We start from the raw sequence: 23331 nt of genomic DNA, 5'->3' as shown, positions 1-23331 counted from the left end.
AAAAATCAAATAAGATTTTATTTTGGTTTTATTTGCTATTTTATTCGAATTTAGGAAAAATTGCATGTTTCCAAAAATTGCATTTAGAGCCAAAAAATGTTCACCCTGTTCTAAATATTTTATTTAGACGGAGAAAATTTGTTTTGGCATTTTTAGTTTTTTATTTATTTTTCTAGATCTTTTTAGGCGCAGTGAAATTGTTTAAAAAAAAGAGACCCGCGGCCGACTGGGCCAAGGGCCCAGCCGAGCCAGGCCGGCCCAGCCGCCGCCGCCTTCCCACCGGACTCGAGGAGGAGACCGAGCCGGAGTCGCCGCCGCCCGTCGGCCCCTCCCCCAAGTCAACCCCCTCCCCCTCTTAAATAGTCGCCCCGCCGCCGCCCTCTACTCACCCCGCCGCCCCGCACCGCAGCCTGCGCTGCCGCACGCCGCCGCCGCTTGCCGCCGCCCCGCCGCCCTCTCCTCACCCCACCGCCCTGCCAGAGCCCCGCCGAAGAGCCGCCGCCGCCGAGGTAGTCTTTTTTGAGAAAAAAACAGATTTGGTTTTTTTAAAACCCTAGTTCCATTTTTAAAAATAAATAGATCGGTTTTTTTTCTGGTTTATTTTTTAGTGAGTGCCCGTTCATTCGTTCGTTTTAACGAACGCGTTTTTCGTTTAGTTTCTGTTAATGAACGTTCGTTCGTTAACTGTTCGTCGTTTTTCTTTTTCTCGGATTAAATCCGCATTTTTTTTATCGCGATCTCTGATCCGATGTTCGTTCTAGTTTAACTTTTCGCTCGTTTATCGGAATCAGGCGATTCAAGCGCCTGGAGTTTCGTCTCGAAACCCTCTTTCCGTTTAACCAACTCAAACAAGTTTTTGCCACTGTAAAAATTGCCTTAGACCCATAATAGTAAACGAAGCTTGTTTCTCTTGCCGTTTGTCTTTCGTTGCTTCGTTCGTTTTGATTCTTTTTGCCAACCGGAATTCTTAAGTTGAACTTTCTGGTTAGTTCTCTTGTTCGAGTTTTACCTGTGCATTAGTTGAGTACTTATTGTATGTTTGTTTGTTTGCGATAGAGTACCCGGAGTGCGCCGCTTGCTACTTTGAATCCCTAGGTTTCCCGGATCATCAGTAAGGCAAGTAACACTTTGATCATACCCCCTACTACCCAGTTTTATTGCATTAGATCAATCCTCACACATTTCATGATTAGGATCTAATTAAATTGTGGGTTTGGGGAGTAGTTGAGGTAGAACCTATTACCTGTTTATTATCAAACCTTTGGGAGTTACTCTACGTTTGCTTATTATTGCTATGCTATGCTAGTGGAAGTGGATTGGGAGAGTGTATCCATGACAGATGTGAGCTTTGTTAATTAATGGTTTATTTAAGGTGGCAACCTAAACACACATCTGGGTGGATTGAGGCACCTGGGTATTCCAGCGACTGTCTGTTTTTTGTTTTGGACAGCCACCCAGGCTCAAAGGGATCATGAGATTATTCATACAAGAAACTTCCGTGTGCAGCCACAAGCTACTATGGGCTCTAGCATAGTTGACTAAGTCGTGCGAACTTTCTTACAGTGGTAGACTAGCAGATGTAGGGATGTAGGTTGGTACGGTCTTACCCGTTCGTAAGGTGCTAGCGCTTCTGAAACTATGTCTCGTCATCCGTTTCTTCAAACACCATGTAGTGCGAGAAAACCACGGAGGAGATCGAAACTTGGGGAAAAGTGCGCAACCTCTGCAGAGTGTATAAAAACTAATCATGGTTTAGCTGTGTCCCTGTTATGACATCTTGAGTATCTAGTACCTGGATTATCATGTGAATTCTCATCAAGTTACTCTAAAGTAATGTTGGGTTTTAATGAATGATGCCTAATTGGGATTGAGAATGCTGTCAACCATTCTCAATGTAAGAACTACCATGATAGTAAATAAATTTATTCCTTTGCAGTAGGGAAAAATTGCTTTACCGCAAAACTGTAACCCATAGAGCTTTCCACCAGCCATATATGCATATAAAATAGCCTATTTTATATCCCATTACTCTCTATGTGTACATTGCCAGCATATTCCATGTGCTGACCCGTTTCGGGCTGCAACGTTAATGTTGCAAGAACTTTTCAGACGATGATTAAGGTTCCATTAGGTCGTGGGTTCTATACTCAGTGATGCCGTTGGAGTGATGGGACTCACTTATCTTCCAAGCCTTCTGCTGTATCATTTTTAGATGCCTTAAGCCATATTTATGTAATAAGTTCTCTTTTGAGACAACTCGATGTAATAAGGTGTGATTGCTACTCTGTTATAAATCCTTCAAGTTACTATGTGGTGTCAGTATTACTGATCCAGGGATGACACCGGAGCACAGAGATTGGACCGTTTGAGGTCTGGTCGCTACAGCAGTATCATGTCTTCACCACTAGCTTGTGTAAGCCGTGATCAGAAGCTTCACAAGAGGGCAGTAAACCTCTGTTGAACCGGCGGTGCCTCAGTATTGCGCTATAGTCGAGCAACCCATTTGTGGAGTAGAGAGGATCACCCCCCCCCCCCCCCCCCCCGGGTTGACAATCCGGGTCAACTGGCTTTAGTGGTGGCCCCTCAAGTTGGGGGATACAAGTTCACTAAGGTACTCATGGACGGGGGAAGTAGTATCAACATTCTATATTATGATACATTCCGCCGTATGGGGTTGACAGATAAGAATCTTAAACCGTCAAATACCGTTTTTCATGGTGTGGTGCCTGGTAAGTCTGCATATCCAGTGGGCAAAATAGCCTTAGAGATGGCTTTTGGAGATGATCATGATTCAAGATCAAAAACATTGACTTTTGAGGTGGTGAAAATCAAAAGTCCGTATCACGCTTTGTTTGGGCGGGCGGCTTACGCTAAGTTCATGGCAAGGCCGTGTTATGTTTATCTGCAGCTTAAAATGCCAGGTCATAAGGGGACCATCATAGTACATGGGAGCAGGAAGATCGCTTTGGAATGTGAGGAAGGTGATGCGGCTTATGCTGAGTCAGTTTGCGCCACAAAGGAGCTGAAGTTTTATAAATACCAAGTTGATCCGGCAGACATGACTTCTTTGAAAAAGCCAACTACGAAACACGATCCGGCGTTGAAGTTTAGATCGGCCATAGATACTAAGATGGTTGATTTTGTTCCTCGCGATTCATCCAAACAGTTCAGTATCAGCGCTAACCTGGATCCCAAATAGGAAAGCGCGCTCATCGAGTTCATCCGTGAGAACCGGGACATCTTTGCATGGAAACCTTCTGACATGCCAGGTGTACTGAGGGAACTCGCTGAGCACACACTTAACATTGATCCTAAGTTTAAACCGGTCCTGCAGTTTCTCCGCCGTTTCAATGAAGAAAGGCGCAAGGCTATCGGTGAAGAGGTAGCTCGGTTGTTGGCCGCAGGGTTTATCGTGGAGGTCTTTCACCCGGAGTGGTTGGCTAATCTGGTGCTGGTTCTTAAGAAAAACGGCACTTGGCGTATGTGTGTAGATTATACAGACTTGAACAAAGCTTGCCCTGCAGACCCCTTTGCTCTCCCTCGTATTGATCAGATCATTGATGCTACGGCAGGTTGTGACCGTTTGTGTTTTCTGGATGCTTACTCTGGTTATCATCAGATCAAAATAGCAGTTAAGGACCAGGAGAAGACAACCTTTATCACTCCCTTTGGAGCCTTCTTCTATGTCTCCATGCCCTTTGGGCTTAAGAGTGCCCGGGCGACTTATCAACGCTATGTTCAGAATTGTCTTCATAAGCAAATTGGGTGTAATGTTCATGCATATGTGGATGATATTGTGCTAAAATCCAGGAAGGAGGAAACATTGATAGATGATTTGAAAGAAACCTTTGACAACCTTCGGGTTTACAAGATGATGCTCAATCCGGAAAAGTGTGTCTTTGGTGTCCCGGCAGGCATACTCTTGGGATTTCTGGTATCAAACAGAGGCATTGAGGCTAATCCGGAAAAAATCTCAGCAATCACATCTTTGGCTAAATCGGCGTGTATTAATGACGTTCAACGTTTGGCTGGCCGGATTGCGGCTTTGAGCCAGTTTATCAGTCGTCTTGGGGTGAAGGCTATTCCTTTATATCAGATGCTGAAGAAAACAGATGATTTTGTCTGGAGCGAAGCGGCTGATAAAGCGTTTGAGGATCTGAAGAGGAAGTTAGTTGAACCGCCTGTGCTTGCAGCCCCAATCGATAAAGAACCGTTATTGCTATATGTGGCTGCTAATGCCCGAGCTGTTTGCATGGCTATTGTGGTGGAGCGCAAGGAAGTTGGAAAGGAGTATTCGGTTCAATGGCCGGTTTATTATATCAGTGAGGTGCTCATTGAATCAAAGCAGAGGTATCCACATTGGCAGAAGCTGGTATGTGGAGTGTTTATGGCAAGCCGGAAGCTTAAACATTATTTCCAGGGCCATCCTATCACAGTGGCCAGTTCAGCCCCTCTGGGAGATATCATTCAAAACAGCGAAGCAACTGGCCGGATTGCCAAGTGGGCTATTGAGCTTGGACCTCACGGGCTCAAATATATACCTCGCACAGCGATCAAATCCCAAACACTTGTGGACTTCATCAATGATTGGACGGAGTTGCAGGCACCAGAGGAAAAGCCAGATAATACGTACTCGACTATTCACTTTGATGGATCCAGACAGTCGGAGGGCTCGGGGGCTGGAGTCATACTAACTTCCCCAAGAGGTGACAAGTTTTGTTATGTCCTTCGTTTAATGTTCCCTTGTACTAACAATGCAGCTGAGTATGAGGCTTTTCTCCATGATCTTCGGATGGCTAAGGAGATGAACTTAAGCCAGGTCAAGTTCTTTGGGGATTCAGATCTGGTGGCTCAACAAGTGTCTAGCACTTGGGATTCTAAAGACCCACTCATGGCTGCATATCGGCAAGAGGTGGACATAGTGGCTGGGCAATTCAAGGGGTATCAGGTGGACCATATAGACCGGCGCAAGAACAAAGCGGCGGACGCTTTAAGTCGCCTTGGTTCTCAGCATAAACTAGTTCCACCAAATGTCTTTCTTGACGTGTTGCATAATCCGTCAGTCAAGGTACCAACAGAGGAAGAGTTGGCTATTCCTGATCCGGAGGCTCAATTGGTGGCGGCTTTGCATGTCATACCGGATTGGACGATCCCATATCTGGCTTACATGAACCGGGGCGAGTTACCGGAGGATGAAACCTCGGCTCGACAGGTAATCCGGCGTTCCAAGTCCATGACCATAATCAACGGGGGGTTACATCGTTACAACGTCTCAGGAGCAATTCAGCGTTGTGTCTCTCCTCAAGAGGGTTGTGAGATTTTGTGAGAAATCCATGAAGGGGATTGTGGTCACCATGCCGGTTCAAAGTCCTTGGTTGCTAAAGCTTTTCACCATGGTTTTTACTGGTAATAGCACATGCTGATGTAGAGGATTTAGTCAAGAGATGTGACGGTTGTCAAAAATTCGCAGGTCGTGGTCACATTCCGGCTCAGGAGTTGAGGATGATTCCAATAACTTGGCTGTTTGCGACTTGGGGGCTTGATATGGTTGGACCCTTCAAGCGATTCAAGGACAAAAAGACCCACTTATTAGTCGCAGTTGATAAATTCACCAAATGGGTGGAAGCAGAGCCAGTCAGTAAGTGTGATGCGGCCATGGCGGTTCAATTCATCAAAAAGGTGATATTCCGGTTTGGTTTTCCACACAACATTATAACTGATAATGGTACTAATCTGTCAAAGGAAGAGATGGAGGAATTTTGCCAACATAGCATCGATGGCTCACCCCCAGTCTAATGGTCAAGCAGAGAGGGTAAATCAAGAAATTTTACGAGGTATCAAACTCCGGCTTATGGTTCCTTTGAAACAAACACCGGGTTGTTGGGTTGAGGAGTTACCTTCTGTGTTATGGAGCATCAACACCACACCCAACAGGTCTACGGGTTATACACCTTTTTTCATGATTTATGGAGCAGAGGCAGTTCTTCCTAGTGACATAAGTCACGACTCGCCCCGTGTGATAGCTTACGTTGAAACTGATAATGAGAAGGCACGTTAGGATTCCCTAGACCTGTTAGATGAAGAGCGTGATCTTGCAGCAGCACGTTCGACAATTTATCAACAGGATCTCCGACGTTATCACAACCGCCGGGTTAAGACCAGAACCTTTCAAGAAGGCGATTTGGTGCTCCGGCTCATCCAGGATCAGACTGATATGCACAAGTTATCCCCACCTTGGGAAGGAACCTTCGTGGTCAGCAAGAATCTGCACAACGGGTCATACTACCTCATTGATGTTCGAGAGCACAAAGACTCATGCAAATCGGAGGAGGAGACCAAGCGGTCGTGGAATATAGCTCTTCTTCGGCCTTACTATACTTGAGCCACAGGCTCTTCATATGTACATATTTATGACAATGTGTATATTATATAATAAACTGGAGCCTTGAATAAAGCAGGGTCTCTGTTCTTTTTTACATCATGTGTGTTCTTAGAAGAATTTCTACTGATAAATCGAAGTTTTGATTAAACCGGTCTCTGCAGCCGCACGGCAATAAAGAAAATCACTAGGGGGCTTGGTCATATTTGAACCGTAGCTACACCTCTTGATTGGTTTAAACACCAGAAAGGAATTTCACTAGGGGGCTTGGTTGTTATCACACCATAGCTACACCTCTCGATGGGCTTTAAAGCCACAAAGTAAATTATGTGGAGCCAAAGAGAGTGTTGCACAAAGCACAAACTCAAACATGGGCACACACTGAGCACAGCTCACAAAGTTACTTGGGGGCTCTTTGTGCAAAGCAACAAAGAGTTTGAAAGGACCCTTGTAATTGGCTATCAAGCCACGGCTTGGAAGCCTGGTGTATTCACCTAAAACCCCGGGTTAACCTGCCTTCATTAAGTAAGCCACTCCTGTCCAGGTAATCCTGGTATGACCCACCGAATGTTTGATAAGTCAATCTTCTATGGACCCTGAACTTGTCAAAGTTAAAACGACGATTGGTTAATTGGAGGCCCATCTTAAAAGGCTTTGTTAAATGGTTTAACTCAGAGGCCTGGCAGCCCATGAAAAGCCTCGATTTGGAGCCTGGCAGCTCGTAAAAAGCCTCACATATTTCTTTTTTGAGTCCTATTTACTAAGTTTTTCGCCTTTATTGAGGTTCATAATATGTTCTGATAAACCGATGTCCTTGGCCCGGCTTGGCTTTCAACTACAAGTTGTCAGTACATGATCAGTTACAAACCGGCGTTCCTTACCCCGGTCTGGTTTAACCAAATCGCCAGTGCTATAAAGAAAACCCGGTGGTTATTATACCTAAAATCTAAAAAGTGGCCGCGCACCAACTAGACGTTCCGGGCGGCCGGCTCGCGACCGCACGATCGCTTGCGATCGGCCTCGGGGGAGCACCAGGTGTCGCCTGGTTGGTTCGTCCAACCGCGCGGTCGTGGGCGGTTTGTCCTCATCCAGACGAGCGTGGACCCACATGTAAGCAGGCGTGGCGTAGATCGTGGGCGGCCGTTTTCGAAACACGAGCCGTTCTCGCTCTTTCTCCCCCTTTATATCTTGTTCCTCCCCCATTCTCCGCTCCTCTGCTCCGCCCTCGCTCTCGCTCCGTGGCGAAATTGCGCCGCGGCTCTCCAAATCTCCAGTGGACCGTGCGGGGATTCGCTGCTGGCCCTCGTCGGTGTTGCAAGTACCCAGTGCATCTCTCCTTTATCTGTCTCGTCGCCGGGGGTCTAGGTCGCCTCGAGGTCATTGGCGGCGGAAATGGCGGGCTGGGATTCCTAGGGTTTCTGCGGTTTCTGTGGTCAACTTACTCGCACGGTCGTTTTGGTGTAGACGCTTTTCGGGTGGGATGGGTGTGCTTCTGTTCGACTAGTCACAGTGTCATTGGATCTGCCCTTAGATCTGTAATGGTGGGGATTTGTGGGGGGAATGCATTTCTTGTTGGTGCAGGTGGTTGTTGGATTTGCGCTCGAGGCAGACGTCCGCGACTGCCCTCTGCTATCCTCCCTCTCTCTCTCTCTCTCTCGTCGCCGGTGGCGAGGTGGTGTCTAGGTCGACGGGTGGCGGATGTGGCGGACTGCATAGGGGGGAGCCCTTGCTGTGTTTCCGCTGTGTTTTGCTTCGTTTTTGTGCGGTGGTGGTGGTTTTTGTCCCACGATTCGTCCTTGATTCGATGTTCATGGCCGGTGCAGGAAGTTTATGAACTGGTTGGCTATGCATTTGCAGTTCTGTGAACTTGCTGTCTCTCTTAGTTGTGTTCGAGTTTTGTAGAAATTGCCATGTAGTTGGTAGACACTTGTGTTCCAGTTGCACAAAATTCTATCCAGTTGGCTTCATTCATATAGTAGTTGGCTGTCCCTTTGTTCTGCAGTTGCACCAATTTTTGCTAGTTGGGTGTCTACACACTGTTCAGTTGCACAAGTTGCCTGCTCAGTTGGCTGCATCACTTTTACTAGTTGGCTGTCTATATGTTCTACACCTGCACTAGTTTGTCCCCCTTAGTTGGTTTGCTGTTTTGCACTAGGTCGACTATCTATATGTTGTTCATTTGCACAATTAGATGGATGCATTCGTATACTAATTGGCTGTATATATATACTGTTTTTGAGTTGCACAAGTTGCTCTGCTTTCGTGTTCAAGTTGGTTGTCCATGTGTTTTACAATGGACACTAGTTTCCCTGCTTAGTTTGCTTGCTATTTTGTGCTAGGTTGTCTGTCTACGCGTCGTTCAGTTGCACAAGTTGCCTGATTAGTTGGCTACATCCATGTACTAGTTGGTTATGTACTTCATTTTGCGCATCTTCTAACTCATTTTGCGCATGAGTTGGCTATTTCCCCCTCTGCTGTGTGCAACTAGGGACTCTTATTTGTGCAATTTTAGCCCCAATGCTTGCTTGTTTTCCAATATAATCTACCCAATCCACCAGCGTTGTGGTGGCTGTGGTGGTTTATGTGTTATTCTCGTGCTTTGTGCAACTAGGACCCCTTGATTTGTGCAAATTAGTACCAATGCTTGCCAATTTTTCATTTTAATTTTTCTCAATGTGCAAGTCTTTTGTTGTGGATGTGGTTGTTTTCATGTGTCTCCCCTCATGTTCAACTAGGGACGCTTTTTTCAGAATAAGTTATCTCACTGAGCTTGTTGCCTTTACTTAACTTTTTTTGCCTAGGTATTACTTGTCACAGTTGGCAAGTAATAACTAGGTAGAAAAAAGTTAGTTGGCTTATTTGATGTCCAGTTTGCACAAGGTTTACTGTCCAGTTGGCTGCATCATTGTAGTAGTTGGTTGTCCACATCTTCTAACTATGTTTTTTTGTTGTATTTCCTGCCGCGGGGCAAAAATGGTTATAATAGGAGGAGATGCGGATGGCAATGAACGAGGTGTATTTTTTTTCACTTTTTTTCTTTTGTTTTTGAGTTGTTTTCAACTTATGTATGTATGCTAATGTCTTTTTTCTCATGTTTTCTTTTGGTTGCTTAATCAGTGTTCTGGAAGTCAGCCGCTTCGCCGGAACTCGAAGCGTCCTGCTAATCGCCAGCCACGACCTGCGCAGAGTGTTGAGCAGGGAGAGGATGTTGAGGTAAGTGGCATGCTGATGACACAAGTCCATTTTTTTGGTTTTGTTTGGGTCATATAACATTTTTTTGTTTTTTCCCATGCTCATGTTTTTTATTTTTTTCTTAGGATGCTGATCAGTTCTGTGTTGTAAAGCGGACTAGACGTGCAGCTCTTGGCAAGGGAGCTGAGTCATCTTCTAGGGTAAGTAAAATCTCGAATATAAGTGGTTTTCTCGCCTTTTTTAGATAGTGATGAAATTATGCAGCAGTTCGGACCACTATTTTTGTTTTTAGTCTGTCAATAACAACATTTGTAGTTGACATCTCTAGTCATATTGACTTAAATACAGTTGACATTAGTTGGCATCTTGTAGTTCACTAGTTGGCATCTTTTCATAGTTGACATCAGTGGTCATTTTTTTATGCAGGCAGCAGTTGCTGGAGAAGCTGTCACATCTTCCACAGCAGATGCTGAGGTATGTGGGTTTTTTGTGTGTGTTTATGAGCTATTTGAATAATTCTTTGCAAACCTTTTTTTAGTTACTGTTTTTCTTGTGTTGCAGTATCATTTCTTATTGTTGCACATCCACTAGAACTTTTTGTAGCTGCCAGGTCTCGTACTTTTTTTTAAGGTTGCACACTGGCAGTCTTGCAGTTGTCCTCATGAGCTTTATTAGTTGCACAAATACATCATATTAGTTGGCATGATTCATTTTATGAATATATAGCTCATTCTAATACTGATCCAAATGATGATTGCTAGTTTTTTTTTCATTCTTGTTTTTTCTCTTGTGTTTAATGTTTGTGTAATGCTTTCATTTTCTAATCAACAGGGCAGCGGTGAAGGAGTTGAGGTGGCTCCAGGGGAAGATGTGGAGCGACCATCACAAGCAGGCAGGATAAGGGCATCACCAGCGCGCTTTGCAAATTTCAACGCTTCTCTAACCGCACTACAGAAGTCAGAGCTAGTTTCGAGGTTGTTCGGGAGGCTATTGAACTTATCAGACACACTTCCAGCGGACCTCACTAAGTTCCTGGTGCAGTCCTACCAGCTACAGACCTCCGAAATGGTTTTCCCAGGAAGGGAAAGGATCCGTGTCGATGCTGACAGTGTTCAGAGGGTATTTGATCTCCCAAACAGGGGTCAAAAACTCAGATATTTAGTTGACAAGGATGCCACTAGGAGATTCAGACAGGCTTTCAACATAACTGGAAATTCTCATCCCCAGATCACTACATGGCTCAAGATGATTCAGGATATGGCTGGAAGAACGGATGACACATTTTTATGGCCTAGCTTGCGGTTGCCTTCAGCACCTTTCTAGAACCAACCACGGCCTTGAAGCTCAGCCCAAAGTGTTATGGACTTGTGCTAGATCATCAAATGCTAAAGAATACAAACATCTGCCTCTTTGTAGTAGAACACATTAACGAAGCTTTCCGGAACATGGACCAGGAGAAGCAAACTGTCTGTTGCTCCTTGTATCACTTGATGGTTAGTGAAAATGACCACTTTTTTCCATCTGTTCCTGTTCTTTCTGTGCAGTTATAGTTTGCTGAAATTCTCATAACGATAACTGAACTTGGCTTTTTATTTTGTTTGGGTCTGGTGCAGATACTATACCTTGATGCGCTTGTACATGACATCACAGTAAGCAACTGCGCGATACGATCGAATGCATGGGATAGTACTCTAATTGCCAACGTGATCAAGAAGGATACTATCTCTCCTGGTGTGTTCGGCAAATTACAAGTGAGTTCTTTCTTGTTTTTTTCCAATAGTGTCTTCCTTCTATGTTCTTTTGATGTTTGGTCACTCTTTTTGGAAATTGCACAGAAAACTGTCATCAGTTGGCACAACAATGCATGTAGTTGCACAGATTGTAGCTTTAAGTTTGGCAATCTGCACACATGTTCATTTTAAATTGGCACACCATCTTTTTAAGTTGCACAGTTTTACTAATCTTGTTGCATAGATGTGTTGCATTAGTTGGTAGAAACTTTTTTTAGGTGCCATGTGTGTTGCACAGTTTTTGTGTCTTTTGTTCAGTTGCATATATGATAGTTGAATTTGTCTACCCCAGTATCTTGTTTGTAGTTGCACAGTTGTAATGTGTGGTTTCGTTCAACACACAAATCTATTTTGATAACCTTGTTATTTACTATTTCTCTTTTTTTTCACATCAGCTTAAAGAGGAGTATAGAGGCACGGAGCAGACACCACTATTTGGTGGAATTTTGCAAGCTGAAGCATTCGTGGCATCCAAGTTACCAATAACATACAATCCGCAGGTTAGTGTTTTGCATACAGAAACTTGTATCACTTACCAATATTTTTCTATTGGCTGGGATGTATGTTCAGTTGGACATGTATAACTTTTGTAGTTGCGAGAATACAGAATTTAGTTGGCTGTGATGTATGTTCAGTTGCACATATAAGCTTTTGTAGTTGCACATGTTCTTTTGGACAGTCAAAGTGTTCATTTACAACCATTGTCATCAAATTTTGGCAGAATGCATGTTTTTTAGTTTGTGCCACAGTGCATGTGTAGTTGGCTAGAATCATGTTTTTAGTTGGACAGAAAGTGTGTATTAGTCGTTTTTCCTTATCACATCATGGTCAGTTACAGATATTTTTACTTTTTATTATTTTTTCTAACTGAATCAGTACTGAATTTTTTTTGTTGATGCAGAAAAAGGCAAAGATTGTGAAAGTGGTCAATGAGCTGTGCAAGGCTGTAACTAAACAGGTTGGCACCTTCATTGAAGCAGTTGCCAAGATTGATGACGAGGAACCAGATATTGATCCTTACATACAACAGCCATCAATGCAAACTGGGGCGTCACGCCGTGCTCCAAAAATAAAGAGATGGGGGTTAACTATAGAAGAAGAAGAGTTTGTTGAGGATGAGTCAAAAGAAGATGAGGAAATGGAAGCAGCGATAGATGCTGACGACGACGAGGACACAGATGCGGATGAATCAGAGGAGGAGGACAAGGATGAGGATGACAATGAAGAAGATGCAGAGGAGGAGGAGGAGGACAAACAAGAAGAGGACAAAGGAGAGGAGGAGGACAAGGAAGAAGATAGTGATGAAGAGGAGGAGGAATAAGAAGGTGAGGCCAAAGAGGGGGACGGGGACAAAGGGGCAGTAGTTGATGGCAGTGAGAGGGGAGAAGACAAAGGCGCAGCAGCTGATGGCAGTGAGAGGGAAGAAGACAATGACGAAGAAGACGAGGATGGTTATGGTGATGATAAAGGGGGATCCAATGGAGGCAGCGACAGCAGCGATGACGATGATGATGACAACGCCCCTGGTTCTGGTGGTACAGGTGGCAACACATCCAGGAGGACTAGCACTTCTGCCACCCATGCGAGCAGTAGCAATTCATTGAGTAGCAAGAGCACACTACAGATGTTGATTGACAAAACTTGATGGAAAGACAAGGATTTGCCGAATTCAAAGAAAAATGACAAAGCAGAGTCTCAGGGCAGCATTGATATGTTCAAGCTCTGCAACTTGAAGCCAGCTTTGCCAACCACCTTTCCTGTGCCAGATTTGAGTGATAAAGATATGTGTGAGAAGATCAACTTTGCCATTGACAAGAGCCTGTTCTTATCAAGTGAAGCTGAAAAGAATCAAATTGACATGGAGGAAGCAGGAAAGGGTCTTGACTGGGTTCATTCAAAGGAAAAATAAAAGGAATATTTAAAGCAGCTCCCAGACCTAAGCTCCAGCAAGAGCAAGGCAGCATCCATGGCAAACCCTCACGTGGTCCAGAAGCGTAAAGCAGTTTCAATGAAGAAGAATCTGTAGTTGCCTCAAACCAAGGAGAAGATGGTGAGTGCAGATGCTGAAGCAAATATGGTCAAGGAAGTTGTGCTTCAAACTGATATGCCAACTGTAGTGAGCAGAGAGACAACCAATGTCAGAGAAGTTCAATAGATCAAGGGGAAGACTCCCCTTTCAACAGTCCCACCAAAACCACCTAAGCAGAAGATTGTCAAGTTTGCCAGGGGCACAAAGGGGGAACAGGCCACAAAAGATTTGGGGTTCAGAGACGAGAGAGAACTGCGAGACGCAGCCATTGATGCAGGGGTGCCAAGTTCTGCTAGGTTGCTGCCAACTCAGACTGGAAAGATGCCAACTACAGATACCAGTGTGCCAACTGATGTGTCAGTTAAGAGCATGGTCACAGTCAAAACCACCACAGCTGGTCAGGAAGGCACCACTGCAACTTCAAGTCCCAAGGTGCCTACTCATAGAGATGCTTCAATGCCAAACACAAAAGCAGGTGATCCAACTATCAAAGTGCCGTCCCCAAGAGCTAACTTTCAGCAACCATTAACACAAGAGGAGGTGTTCAACATTATAAGTAGGTGCAAGCCTCCAAGGCCGCCAACTACAACACTATTGCGAACCAAGTCAGTGAATGATGCACCCATGTTTGTGCCGCAAGGAGATGCCCTGGTCCTTGAACCCTTATGAAGATCAAAGTCTTATCATGGTGACGGGTTCTGCGATGCACCATCTTTTGACCTCGGCATAGATGGTGATGCTCCAGCACCTGCTCTAGTAGCAGAAACAACGGAAGCTGGTGTGATTTGCATTGATGAGTGTGAGTTGGACCCAGCAGCTATGAATGAAGGATGTGATGCTGCTGATGCTAGCAAGGCAATAGCTCAAGAACTAGATGTTGGTTCACCAGAGAATTGCCACACCCTGATATGCGCAGAACCAGAACTTGGCACGAGCAGTTCTTCAGGACCACCTCTTGAATGAAGATAGAGGAGGGTAAGAAGGCCCGCAGCATCTCAAAGGTCTCCATTCATCGACTACAACAAGAAGAAGACTTACAGCACCAATGAGGCAGTGAACAAGCTTTACGCTGCCCTCTTGTATTGGGTCAGGCATCACAAAGGAGCAGATGATGGAGCTACCAGGTAAACTAACTCCCCACAGCCTACATACATATCTTTTTCAGTTACATAGGACCAGCCACTTAGTTGCACAGAAAGCATAGCATGTTGCACAGAACAGGGCTTTTAGTTGCACACTGTTCTGTTTTCAATTTCATGCACATTTTTTTTGCTGCTGTGACCCTTTGAGCTAACTTGTCTTTTTATTGCTTTCAAAAAAAATCAGCCCTGAGATAATCAGGTATGGTGCTTTCTACATTTCTTTAAAGGAGTTAGTTGATTCGATGAAGCCGGTTCAATGGTTGTTAAAAATTGTTATTGAGACTGGAATCTTACACATCATGGATAACTTACCAGAAGGGTCAAAGAAGGTTCGTATGCCACTGAGGTTTTCTGTAAGTTTTTCCAAAACCTTCTTTTTACCCTCATCTTTGTTCTGTAGCACTTTTTTTCGTTGACCATTTGAGGGAGGCCTTTCACCTACTAAGGAGTTTTGGGCCATGTTTTATAATAGCTGCAGATAAATTTACAGCAAGGGATCCACAATGTGAATGAGATAAACAAGAAGTTTGATTACAAGAACCATCTCGACAAGAAAGACTCGGTGAGTGTTGTGCCCACATGATCAATCTTTTTTTAGTTGGCACCCACAGCATATCCAGTTGCACATGACACATCTGTTAGTTGGCAGACACTTGTTGCAACCTATTTTTAACTTGACCAAGTCTTTTACTGTTTTTGCTTAGCTACAGCCTGTATTTTGTGTCTGAAATCGTTCACGGTTGCAGGTCATGCTTCCAGTGCTCGAGTGCGCTGATGTAACCGATAAGGACAGAGGGAGGCATTATTGGATCTTCAGTGTCAACTTGAGGGACGGATGCTTCGAAGTTCTTGATTCAAGCAGGACGCTGGACAACATTGAGCTGATGAACACTGCCTCTACCATCGCGGGGGCAGTACGCGAGCTATGGAGGAAGCATTACCCAAAGCTCAGCATCGAGCACTTCCAGATTATTGACATTGACGTACCGAAGTAGCTCGACAAGTAAGACAATAAGCATTTCATTCCTTCTCAATCATATACCATCATTTTGTAGTTTTTAAATTTTTCTACATGTGCAATCTTTAGTATTTTTAAGACACGGTACTAGTCTTCAATCTGTTTTATCATTTTTATGAGTTTCTAATGGATTATCTAGCCAGTTGCAGAGTGGCGCATAAGTAGTTGCACACTGGCACGTAAGCAGTTGCACAGTGGCACATAATGAGTTGCAGTAGAACACAAGCAGTTGCACAGTAGGACATAAGCAGTTGCACAGTAGAACATAAGCAGTTGCACAGTAGGACATAAGCAATTGCACAGAGTGCATTACCTTTATTTGGTTTTAATTTTATGTGACAAATTTTTTTTGCCCATTTTGCAGTAATGAGTGTGGGTTGTTCGCACTGCTTAACGCCACCGAGTGGAATGGTAGCCAACTGCCCAACTACGACCCCAAGGAAGTACTCAACATCAGGAAGAAGCTGGCATATGATTGGGTCACCAGCGTGCACAACATCGCCCCTTCATATGCCAAGGAGTAGGTCAGTACTATTTTTTCTTTTTTCTGCTCCATGGAGGAAGTTGCTGGTTTGTACAATTTTATTAAGCAGATTTTGTAGTTGCACACTACTAGTAATTGCGTTTGCAACTCAATATCATCACTTTTGTTGATACATTAGGAGCACTGGATATACAATTGTTCAACAACTAAATATTTAACTAGTTGCCAACAAAGGGACAAATAGCAACTTTTTTTACACAGTGCATGAACTAATTCAAGCAGCATAAATTAGATTAAGAGGAATCATAGATGCTGAATGTGTCCACTTGGTCCGACATTGCTAAAAAAACATCATTCTTTTCCTTTTTTGTTCCAAAGTTACAAATGAGGAAACAGAATCACAGGAGCCTGAGTGGACACACACCAGCAGTGTGCTCTGTAGATTGGCACTGGCTGCATTTGTTTTTCTTCTTTGGGTGTAGCTGCAGCGCCGATTTGTACCGTCGACTCTTTGCCCTACCCTTTGTAGTAGACCTTGGAGGATCCTGGGCACAAAATCATCAGAAGCTTGTGCAAGGGATGCAGCCTCCAACGGGGCAGTAGGACCAGCACGATCACCTGTGTAATAATCATATAAAAAGTTTAGTATTTTTGTTATTGTGCAACCAGCATTGATGTTCTATGCAACCACACAGTACATTTTGTGTAACTAACTAGTTGCTGTGTGCAAGTTAAGTTGAAAAAAACACCTTCAGTAGCACGGCCTGTCATGGTACTAGGATTGTAGTCGCCTATGGGCAGAACATAAAAACAAGTTAGATTTTTAGCTTGATCCTCAAACTAACACAGCGCATGCAACTAGGCAGCATGTTCTATTCAACTGGGCACTATGATATGTGCAACTAAAGTCACTCACCCTAGTTTTTGTTTTGGAGTCGGTGAAGGTACTAACCTGGGTGATGAGCCCCCTGAGTCCTGCCTGTAGGTCCATTGGGAGTAGCACGCAGGGCACTGCTAGTTGGGCCTGGCGGGGAGGGGGTCTTTGAGGGTTGGCATCACCTATAGGCAGAACAGGACAAACAAGTCAGTTGTGTTTATATTTTGATGCTCGAACTAACACAGCGTGCGCAACTAGGTAGCCTGTTCGGTGCAACCGAGCACCATGATGTGTGCAACTGGAGTTACAGACCTAGTTTGATGGGGAGTTGGGGGCAGGTAATTACCTGGACGACGAGCCCCCTGAGTGCTGCCTGTAGGGCCATTGGGAGGAGCACGCGGGGGAGGAGGTGGCGGAGGATGCCGTGTACAACCAGGAGGGGGGGAGGTCCTTGAGGGTTGACATCACCTATATCCAGAACTGGAAAAATAAGTTAGCTGTGTTATCTTGATGCTTGAACTAACACAGTGTGCGCAACTAGGTAGTATGTTCTGTCCAAGTGGCTACCATGGTGTGTGCAATTGGGCACAATGATGTGTGCAACTGAAGTTACACACCTAGTTAGATCAGGAGTTGGGGTAGGTAGTTACCTGGATGATGAGCCCCCTGATTGCTGCCTGGAGGTGGAGGAGGTCCTCGAGGGTTGCCATCATCTGATGGCCCCGTTGCAGCAGTCGGTTTTTTCTTTTTCTTGGACTTGTTCAGGTGGCCGATCTCGGTACGTGCTGCACACATATGCTTGTATACAATAGCTTGTGATGGATCAGAACCACTCGCAAACTTTGCTAGTTTCCGAAAATCGTATATCATGCTCCTCTCCCTTATCTGCTTCTTTGATTGAGGAGGCATTTCATCCGGTTGCTCATAACCAGTCCCTGGCGCACTAGGTACAGCAGTAGGTGTCCACCGTCTTAGCAGGTACCTTTCCGGTATGACATCAATGCCAACATGGGTGAACACCTTGAGGATGTGGCAACAGAGGATGCCGTCCTTGTCCATTTTACAGCACTCACACAAATAGGAACCCTCCTCCACCCTTGCCTGCACCAAGTAGTTTCGAGAACCATATTTCGCAACAAATTCCTGGTTCGGTCTGAGCTCAAACACATCAGCACCAACTTGGAATGCATTATAACGTCCAATCAGCTCAAACTCTTCTCTGAACTTGCGGTAAAGGTCTCTAGTATAGGTTTTGTAAGCTTGCTTCTCTATTGGGAAGTTGGACCACAACTCAATCTCAAGGTGTTCTGTCCTGTAATCATTGCAGCCTTCCTTGGCAAGGATGTGGTTCTGGATTTTTTCATATTGCTTGATGAAGTTCAGCATTGAGTTGTGTGGGTTCACATATCTTTTCAGGACGGCGTTGAACCCCTCACTACGCTATGTAGACTGGAGGAAGGGGAAGAACCTGTGTTTGAAGTAGCACGGCACCCAAGTTGACCTGTATTCGTACAACTTCTCAAAGTGCGTGTGTGTCATAGCCTCATACTTCATCATTAACCCAGCCCAATTCTGCTCAAACTCGTCTATAGTGAAGCTGAAGTCAACACACTTGTTGAAATCATCAGAGAGTCCTGGATTCCGGCACAGCAGCCAACCAACCTTTTCCTGAGCGTTTTTCATGATGTGCCATCGACAAAAGCGGTGCACGGTGGTTGGAAAGATGCTCTGTATTGACTGCCTCATCGCACCATCCTGATCGGTGATGAAGTTGTCAGGAGGTTTGCCATCCATAGCCTCTAGGAATGCTCCAAAGACCCAATCAAAGCTCGATGCCAACTCCTGCCTCACAAACGCGCAACCCAGCATGAAAGATTGGCCATGTCGGTTTATTCCTATGAAGGGAGCGAATGGCATATTGTACAAGTTGGTCATGTAGGTGGTGTCAAATGATATGCAATCGTGGTACGCCTCCGCATAAGCTTTTCGACTAAGCCGTCCACCCAAAATATGTTGACAACTCTGTCCTCTTCATCATATTTCACCTTATAGAAGAAGTCTGGATCAGTTTTTTGTATATCCTTGAAGTGCGCAATTGTCTCAATCAGATCACCCTCCTTTGTGTCATCTCTACGGAAACTTGTACAAAGATTTTTTATTGCCTTTGGTCCGAACGGCACCATCATCTCAGATCCATAGAACTCTGCCATTACATGCATCATTCGTCCTGCATAATACAAAAACAAACAGTATATCATTTTCTTAGTTGCACAAATGCGCACATCCAGCTGCACCGTAATAGGACACGTGTTGGCACAAAAGATAATCACAGGAAATGGACACCTAGCTGCACCTTTTTAAAAACACTTTGTAGTTTTTGCATACAGGACATTGTGTAGTTGCACAGTAAAGACAATCTAGTTGCACAAGAAGCACCAAAAGTGATATATAAAAAGCATGGGAAGTTGGACAGCAGTTGCATAGTTAAGCCATTTCAGTTGCACAGTAGTACCATAACAGTTGCACACTAGACTTCCTAGAGGGAAACTTAATTCTTCAAGGATATAGAAAAACACCACACCTGTAGTCAAGTTGCAGATATACAAGATGCGCAGAAACTCCTTTTCATCAGGTGAGATGCCTTGGTGGGATCTCAAGTATTTGGACAATGAAGGTTTGTTCACGAGCGGATGATTATGGTCACGAACAAAGTGCGTCACCTCCCATCGCCCATCTATCATCTTCACCAACATTTTCGCCTTGCATTCAGTCTGCTTTATTGTCTCGCGTTTGCACTTCTTCTTATTCTTACTAGTACCAGCCTCCTCTTTAGAAAATATTGGAGGTTCTTCTTCCATCTCCTCATCACTATTAACAGATTTTGGATCTGGAATAGGGTCCAGGACAGGAGGAGCCTCAGCTCCTCCATCATCAGCTTTGGGCTTCTTGAACTTGTTGCAGCAAAACTGTTGTTTTATCAATTCATTGGTGCGGGCTGTCCGTCTAGAGGTGTTCATCTTGATAGAGAAACCCATCCGTAGTGCGTAGCTGTTGTAGTGATCCTTAGCAATTTGAAGGCTGTCAAACCTCATGCCAACATAGGGTTCCATAGGTTGAGAACCAGCCTCATCCTCTCCTTCTTCTACTTGCACAACTCTGTCAACAGCCCCAGCTCCTAGCTCAGTCCTGGTTGGACCAGGAACATTTGCCTCGGTTCCTGTGTCATCAAGAGTATGGCTCTCTGAATGCAAAGACACCACTATAGGGGCACCACGGGCTGATGACTGGCCTGCCACATTGTCATGGCCCGTAGGGTTACCATCACGACTTGCCTGCGTGTGGTAAACAGATCGACCATTTTCTGTCCAATTTCCTTGTTGTATGCTGGGTTGCTGCTGATCCGTATCATGAGGAAGCTCATTGAGATCTGGAGGCAACTCATTGAGATCAAGCATTTTTTTCCTTGTTCTTGGATGCTGCGACACACTCCCTGCACATATATAAAAAGAAGAAATTAATGTCATTAGTTGGTAACCACAGAAAAAGAGTGTTTCAAACAACCTAAAAACTTAGTAAATAGGCAGTTACACACCATTTTGTGATAATCTTAATTCCAAAAACAACATGACCATAGCATAATCTTTATTATAACAGTTATGAAATTTTTTGTTTGCACAAATTTGTTATGTTAGTTGCACAGTTTGCAGTAAATAACTGGCAAAAGCATGACTTCTTTTTGCTACATAGTTTTTCTGACTTTCCACCTTTTTTGTTTTGTTGCAATGATCTGTAGGTTTCCGTTTCACAAGGAGCTCTTTTCAGATTTTTCTGCACATAATTGGATGCTACATCTGAGAAGGAAAATCCAGGTGAAAGAAGAAAGAAGAATTGGAGGACAGATTATAGTTATATGTTTTTCATCGCCATTTATGTTTCTAGTTCTGGTATATTTGAACATATTAATATGGTTTGCAATAGGTGTGGGACCAGAATATATGCGTGGGACAAGATTATATGTGTGAATATGTTAATATGGTTTGTGGCTTCATTAGCCATGGACAAAAGTTCTTGTGTTTTTCCTGTTGCACTACATATTTCTGGTTTTCGCTTGAATAGACGTCTCAATTGCCAGGATGCATCTTTCCACTTGGCCAGCATACATATTCAGTTGGACATTCAATGTTTTTAGTTGGCTAGAATAGATGTCTCAGCTGGCCAGGTTGCATTTATTTCAGTTTTTGGCCAACATGCATGTTCAGTTGGACAGTTAATGCATTCAGTTGGCTAGAATAGATGTCTCAGTTGTCCAGGATACATTTTCTCAGTTTTTGGCCAACATGCATGTTTAGTTGGCCAGAAAACATGTTTTTTATTTGCACATATACTACAGTTTTTCCAAAGTGTTCACTCACAAACATGTATTGCGAAATATACATGTTTACTTGGCCAGGATACATGTTTAGTTGGCCAGGATACATGTTTTTTAGTTGGCCAGAAAACACGTGGGGTACAATGCATGTTTTAGTTTTGGCTAGCATGCATGCCGAGTTGCCAGAATATAGGTTCAGTTGGCTGGGATGTGTGTTCAGTTGCACATTTATGAATTTTTCGTTGCACATATCTATTGGGCAGTCAATTTTTTGTTCATTTTGCAAACAATAACTACAAGTTGGTAGAATGCATGTTTTGTTTTTGGCTACAATGCTTTGTTGAGTTGGCTTTAATCATGTTTTAATTGGCCAGAGAACTTGTTTTTAGTTGGCTTGTTTAACACATCCAGGTGGTAGAAACTTGTCTGGCATGCATCAAGTAGTTTTTGGCATGTTTAACACATCCAGCAGTAACATCAAGTAGGCTGGTGTGATGTGCCAGATTCTTCTCTTTTTTGAAGCAGATTCTCCATGGATCCATGGAGAAGGGGGTTTACATATGCCTATGCAGTAGAAGAAAGGGGGAAGTGAAGAGGTGCAGAGGGGGCTTACCTGCTTGATCTTACTGCCTGGTATGGCTTTGACCACCCTGCCCTTTAGATCTTGAAGCAGCTCCTTGTACTTTGGGGTTCCCATGGTGGCCGTGTAGGAGGAGGAAGAAGGGTTGGGGGCGATTTCTGTTGGATCTGCTTCTGGCGTGGAGAAGAAGAAGAAGGCAGCGTGGGAGGGGCTGAGGCGTGGGGGCGAGTGGGGGCGTGGGTGCGAGCTGGGGACAGCTGGCTACGTGGGGCTCGATCGGTTTGTTTGGTGGCCGGTCGATCGGTCGGTTTGATAGCCCCTTCCTTTTCTGTTTCGTGGGGACAGGGGGTTTCCTTTTTCAGCCGGCCGCTCGGTTGCACTAGTGGGCAGCCAGCCGCCCACTAGACACGCCCGTTATTATATCCCGGTACGGTTTATCATCATAATCCGGAAAAATAAGGGCGAAGTTATCAACGCTCTGGATTGGTGTTGACACCTTTATCATACAAGCAGTTGGTCAACCAACGAGTTCTTGTATCCAGGAACACAACTCATCATGAGCTATGCATAAGTAGATCCCAAAAAGTGGAACAAGTTTTCACGAAGTGTCACAAAACATGCTTGATGGCATGACAGATAAAGGAGTTTTTGCTATCCTATTACAAGAAGCTTCAAAGCGGCTCCAATTGCATAATTGTTTTTTGGCATTGGCATACAATATCTGGTAAACTGGCTGCCGGTTTATGCTTCTTCGTCTGGACGATTTGACGGTTGAGGGTCATTTGGTGCAATCACTTCTTCTTCATCCCTCCCTAGACGTTGGAAATCAACCGTTGACCAATCGATTCCGGTTAAAGCTTGAAACACGGCTTCTTCATGGATAAGGCTGGAGGGGTTAATGTAAGGAGCGTAAGTATGCTTGCGGATTGGAGGCACAAGTTCTTCAACTTCATGGATTTCCGTGTAACGCCCCGAGACCGATGTGCCAGGTGTCGTCCAGTTATTCGCTGTTGTTGCCTTGTCATTGCTTGCGTGTCATGCATTGCATATCATGTCATCATGTGCATTTCATTTGCATACGTGTTCGTCTCATGCATCCGAGCTTTTTCCCCGTTGTCCGTTTTGCATTCCGGCGTTCCGTTCTCCTCCGGTGGTCATTTCTACCTTTCTTTCTTGTGTGGGGATTAAACATTTCCGGATTGGACCGAGACTTGCCAAGCGGCCTTGGTTTACTACCGGTAGACCGCCTGTCAAGTTTCGTACCATTTGGACTTCGTTTGATACTCCAACGGTTAACCGAGGAACCGAAAAGGCCTCATGTGTGTTGCAGCCCAACACCCTTTCAATTTGGCCCAAAACCCACCTAACTCTGCTCCATCATCTAGAGTGTTCGATCACAATCGCGTGGCCGAAAGCCGCACCTCATTTGGACTCTCCTAGCTCCCTCTACCTATAAATATGTGTCTCCCTC

General features: G+C 44.5%; 1 pseudogene; it reads right to left on the bottom strand.

Moving 5' to 3' along the window:
• Positions 1-16432: 16432 nt before the first annotated feature.
• Positions 16433-21977, bottom strand: LOC125537449 (annotated as a pseudogene).
• Positions 21978-23331: the final 1354 nt, after the last annotated feature.

This window comes from Triticum urartu, chromosome 2, assembly GCF_003073215.2.
Source record: "Triticum urartu cultivar G1812 chromosome 2, Tu2.1, whole genome shotgun sequence".
NCBI classification, from domain to species: Eukaryota; Viridiplantae; Streptophyta; class Magnoliopsida; order Poales; family Poaceae; genus Triticum; species Triticum urartu.
This window is presented reverse-complemented; position numbering and strand designations above follow the sequence as displayed.